Here is a 5942-nt window from a genome sequence, read left to right on the forward strand (position 1 = left end):
TCGGGGGGCGGTGAGGTTCAATATTCGACTCCTGTTTTAAGAAAGTATCTGTTTATTACCACATTTAACTTTCGAGCAAGTTCCTGCTGCCATGTAAAACAAGGAACAAACAGTACCGGTTAGCTTCCTCAATGCAATCGCATGTCAGTAGACGAAGATTAAACATTCCATTCGAATCTCCAAAATGTCAGGTCTTAGTTATCAAATGGAAATGTTCAATTAGAGAGTTTTGATTCAAGTTTCCAGAGCTATAGCTTTTTGCGATTGCAAAATTGCAATTTTAGAGAGGACTTGTGTGCAAATTCTCCTAACTTAACTTGGCTCCATTACCAGCTGCTTTACGGAAAATGAGCCCACAAAGTCCGAGCTCGAGAGAGCGGCAGAAATAAAGCCTACGATTTTAGCAGATACTAAAAGATATGAAGGCTTTAGACAAGTCCATGACATTCACAAATACTTTGATGAAATAAAGTGTTGGTGTAGTTTGCTCTGTATGCCGCACTTGTCACCACTGTATCGGTTTTCTGACGGTTTTGTATGCGGTTTTCGGTTTTGGCCGAATTTTTTTGCGGTTTTGCGGTTTTGGATGGTTTTTTCTTCGGTTTTGCGGTTTCTAATACACCCCAATGTCCCCCTCCTGAAGGGACATCTCAGTTTTTTTTCTCGAAATCGGACTTTGTTTGTTTTGTGTTTTGAAATCGAAGTTGGTTTTTGCGAGCATCTGACTTAGTCTTTCCGAAAATCGGAGTTTGTTTTTCGAAATTAAGATAATTTCCGAAAATGCTGAAATTGGAGTTTATGAAATATACGCCAACTGCCAGAAACACTGATGCGGGGAGACTCGCTGAGCTCAACAAATGAAAAAAAACGGGATGATCGTCACGCAGTCACGCTATGTTCTGTTTCGTTTTCATTGTATAGCGGAGAAGGTTTTTAAGAAGTAAACATTAAAATGTGGTTTTAAAATGTGGAGCTCAGCGAGTCAAAAATCAGTCTGAAATTCTCTTAATTCGAAAAGCAAACAAAGATGTCCCTTTCGTCGCTTGTATGTTCCATATTTTTGACTAATTTCCACCATAAATGAAGGAATTCGAAAGATGCCGGCGAACATTCGAATATAACATTACAGGAAAATTACGGAGAAAAAAAAAATTGGAAAAAAAAAGACCCCTTACCCTGACCCCTGACCCCGGCCCCGGCCCCGCGTTTTGGCTACTACCTACGTTAACTCCTAGGGACACTGAAGACTCGCTGCGCTCCACAATATAAAACCACATTTTAATGTTTACTTCGCAAAAAACTGACTCCGCAATACAATTGAAACAAAACAGGTCATGGGCCACAATTCCACGATGGTCGTCACGCAACGTTCCGGCATTTGCTTGTTTTCAATGTTGTTGTCTTTTTTATCGTAATATTGGATTCGATCCCTTGACGTCCGAATAGAATTGGCTGACAAGTTCCTCTGCGACTGACTTTAGCACAAACCGTTTGTAGTAAATCAGACATCAACATTAATAAAATAATAGTGATAAAATTTACTTATACCGCGCAAATTCAACTAAGCAGTTTTCAAATGCGCCTTACAATAAAAGAACAATATATAACACTATATAGTCAAAATTACACGAATGAATAATTATCTAGTTTATAAATTACAATACTATATCAGGAAAAGCTTTTTTAAAAAGATGAGTCTTCAAATTACGTTTAAAAACTCTAAAATCGGAAGTGCATCTAAGATCTAACGGAAGATTATTCCACAGTTTTGGTGCGGCGGCCACAAAGGCTCGATCGCCAAGAATAGGGAGAGTCCTGAAATCTGGATTTGAAAGCAGATATTTGTTATTTGATCTGAGGCTGTAGGAAGAATTAGGTTTAAAATTTACGAGAAATGATGAATAATTAGGAGCTGTACCATGGATTGTTTTGTGAGTGATTATAATAATCTTATAATCTATTCTAAACGTTACAGGTAGCCAGTGTAATTTGTATAATATAGGTGTGATATGGCAATACCGTGGTGCTAGATATAGGACTCTTGCAGCGTTTTGAACACGCTGCAGTTTACTGAGAGCGCAGTAGGGTAGTCCGTATAAAATTATATTGCAATAGTCCAATGAAAGCGTGGATTAATTTATCGACAGATTCTATACTTAGATATTTTCTGACGCGTCTAATGTTGTGAAGATGAAAAAAAGCACTCCTCCACCTTTTTGTTATGTTGAAGTTCAGGTTGAAATGGCAGTCAAACCAGGCCCCTAAGTTTCTAAGGGATTCCGTGCTCGGAGATCGAGATGATGGATTCGCCAATAGTTAGAGTAGCGCGTTTAGTTTTCTGTAGCTGCGCTTTCGTCCCAGTGAGCATAAACTCTGTCTTGAAATCATTGATCATGAGTTTATCATTGATCATCCAGTTACGGATGTCACAGAGGCACGCTTCCATTGCTGCAATGGCAGCGCCTTGATTGGAATCATCATTTGGATTGAAAGCCAGATAGATACCAGCATCATCGGCATAACTGTGCCGCGCTGTTGGCAGATGCTGGCTAATCACATCAAATAGCTCACTGGTGTAAAAGGAGAACAGCATTGGGCCGAGACGAGCCCTGTGGCAAACCAAACTTCAAATCAAAACTGTCTGACTTTGCACTGCCGATTACAATACGCTGGGATCTATTCGACAGATAGGATTTGAACCACGTTACTGCTTGATCTTTAATTCGAAATTTGTATTCCAGCCGCCACAGTAATATGTCATGGTCTACTGTGTCGAAAGCAGCGCTTAAATCTAGGAACACTAGTAATGTGACTTGTTGTTTGTTCACGTTGACGAGTATGTCGTTGTGCATGCGCAGTAAGGCAGTTTCCGTACTGTGATTTTTTCGGTAGGCTGATTGAAATTCCGGAAACATATGATTGGACGACACGTGATCGGAGATTTGTAGTGCAGCTGCCTTCTCAGTGATTTTTGAAAGGAAAGCAAGATTGCTGACGGGCCGGTTATTTTTCTTTATCAGAACCGTGTTGGCGTTCTTTAACTTTGGTCTCACTAAACCCTCTTTCCAAATGTCCGGAAAGTGACCACTACTGAGCGAAAGATTAACCATGTTGGAAATGGTCGGTAGGAGTTCGTTAATGCAGTCTTTAAGAATCTTGGTAGGTATGGGGTCATTGTCGCAGTTCTTCTTTGGGGCATTCAGCACCAGCTTTTTGATACCTTCAGACGATATTGGCTGGAAGTTATTGAAGGGTGTGCCAGCAAACGAATACTCTTGAATGCTACTTCCAATCGAATGGTGAGGGTGATTTAATGAGGAGTCAATTCTATCCAGCTTTGAGCGAATGACATCGATCTTTTGTATAAAGAATCTCCCGAAATCATTAGCAAGCAAAGTAGGGTCAAAGTGCTTGGGGTATTTTTCCTGTGACGACCCTCCTAGCAGTGCACTGGCCGTCTTGAAAAGCTTTCTTTGATCACAATCGTTTTCATTAATAAGGTTGAAATAATAGTCACGCCTTACTTGCTCTATTGCTGGTTTTCACTCACGTGATCAACAGCCATGTTTTTTAACGAAAACAAAAAGGAAGCGTTTGCATAATAATAGAGTTAAATTCCCGCAGGATTTTGTCGGGGCACCAAAATGGCCGCCTTTTCTTCGTTTAGGGGCACCAACATGGCGGTCGTGACGTCATGTGAAAACCGAGAATAACGTGATTCCTACGATTGAGTGCCTTAATGAAATTAACCCTGTCTGACTCATTGACAACAACACGAACAAGCAAGCAAATGAGTACGTTGCATGACTGCGTGACGATCATCGTGTGATTCTGTTTTTTTTTTTTTTTAACGTTGTGAATATGGCAGTTGGCGTGTCTTCCATAAACTCCAATTTCAGTAATTTCGGAAATTCTCTTAATTTCGAAACCCAACCTTCGATTTTCGGAAAAACAAAAAAACAAAGTCAGATTTTACAAAAAAACTAAAATGCCCCTTAAGAGCTATCATAGCTTCCGTAGGTTCCTCAATTTTTTGGACTAATTTCCACCATAAATGACAGTCATTCGAAAATAACAGTACACGAGAATGACGACAAAAAATTAAACAAAACGGAAATCTTGCAATAGACTCTTTTTCCTTAAGCCGGAATTGCAACCCCTGTCTTGTAAGAAGGGCTTCCACTGTGTCAGCGTTAATCTTGCAAATAGACTCCTTTTCCTTAAGCCGGAATTGCAACCCCTGTCTTGTAAGAAGGGCTTCCACTGTGTCAGCGTTAATCTTGCAAATAGACTCCTTTTCCTTAAGCCGGAATTGCAACCCCTGTCTTGTAAGAAGGGCTTGCACTGTGTCAGCGTTGCTTGTGCAGTACGAGGGACAAAAGGGACCTTACACAAGAACGACGACGACGAGAGCTACGAGAACGTCTTCAAAAACTATTATTTCCCGTTATATTTGTAATAATTTCGCGATTACTCCAAGTCCCTCGGCATGGAAAGTGTGTGTTAACATTCCATAAATAGAATTTGCATGAACGGTGTGGTTGTTTGGAGAGAAAATTGAAAATTAATATTCATCGTCAGGTGCTCGCGTCATCCACATAACCTCAAATTTGGTTATTTCACGTCGTTAGGGAATTTAAGAAAGCACGACGGCTGCGGCAACGAACACGCCACAAAGCAATCTAAAAAGGAAAGTCTTTGTTTACGAGCCAGAATGCCCAACAGGCCGACACTCATGAAGCGACTGGGAGTATTCAGTTTACTCCCCCATGGATGGGATGCTAGTCCATCGCAGGGTTACCCATAGCAATTCGCCGACACCCATTTATATACCTGGGTGGAGAGAGGTACCGTGAGAGTACCCAAGAACACAACACAATGTCCCCAGCAAGGTCCCGAACCCGGAACACTTGATCTGGAGTCGAGCACTCTAACCATGAGGCCATCGCGCCTCCCACGAAGCAATCTAAGCAATGCAAATCAATAAATAATTAAAAAAAAAAAACAGCCTTGGTTAAAAAAGGAAAAATAATCGCATGTGCTCTACAAGAATTTCCGTGTATTTTTTGCAATTAACGTGAAATCACCACATTTTAGGTTTCTACGACACCTTGAGCATGTAACAATGAACCATAATCTTTTTTTTTTTTTTACTTTAAAACCGTTTATACCCATCCAGTTGCGGGATAGTTAGCCCGTATTGTTCAAGGTGAACAAGACGGAATAATCGCGAAATACTTGCGATAATGCTACGTTATATTTTGGAGCAAGGTACAGATTTCGTTAACCTGCTTTATGGAAAGCGTGGTTTACCATTCGTATTTAGGGCAGATTTTCATGACATTTCCGATCCAAAGGAAATAGCTAATCTTTTTTGTAAATATTTTACCAACATTGGCCCTAATTTAGCTGGCAAAATTCCTGCATCAGAGAAGTCGCATAGTTGTTTTTTATCCCCAAAACTACTCAATTCAATATTTCTAGAAGTTGCAAGTGAGGAAGAAATTATTGATATATGTGCTATACTTGTCGTTCAGGTACTGCTGTAGGTCATGACAATATTTCTATGAACTTAATTAAAGATCATGTATTGATAAAATAATTTTCCCTATTACTAGCATTATTAACTTATCCATCACCTCTGGTATTGTACCAACTGAATTGAAAATTGCTCGAGTTATTCCTCTATTTAAATCTGGTGAACAGGATATATTTACAAATTACAGACCCGTGTCTGTTTTACTTGCATTCTCTAAAATTCTAGAGAGAGTTATGTACAATCACCTTCGAAGGTTTCTCAATGTTTCTAAGATTCTCTCTGATAACCAGTATGGTTTTCGCAAACATCACTCCACTGCTTATGCTCTTGCTTGTTTGTATGTCAAAATCTCTTCTGCTATTGAAAATAAGGAATAATTATACAGTTGGTATTTTTATAGACT

The sequence above is a fragment of the Montipora foliosa genome, chromosome 6 (assembly GCF_036669935.1).
Source record: "Montipora foliosa isolate CH-2021 chromosome 6, ASM3666993v2, whole genome shotgun sequence".
Classification (NCBI taxonomy): Eukaryota; Metazoa; Cnidaria; class Anthozoa; order Scleractinia; family Acroporidae; genus Montipora; species Montipora foliosa.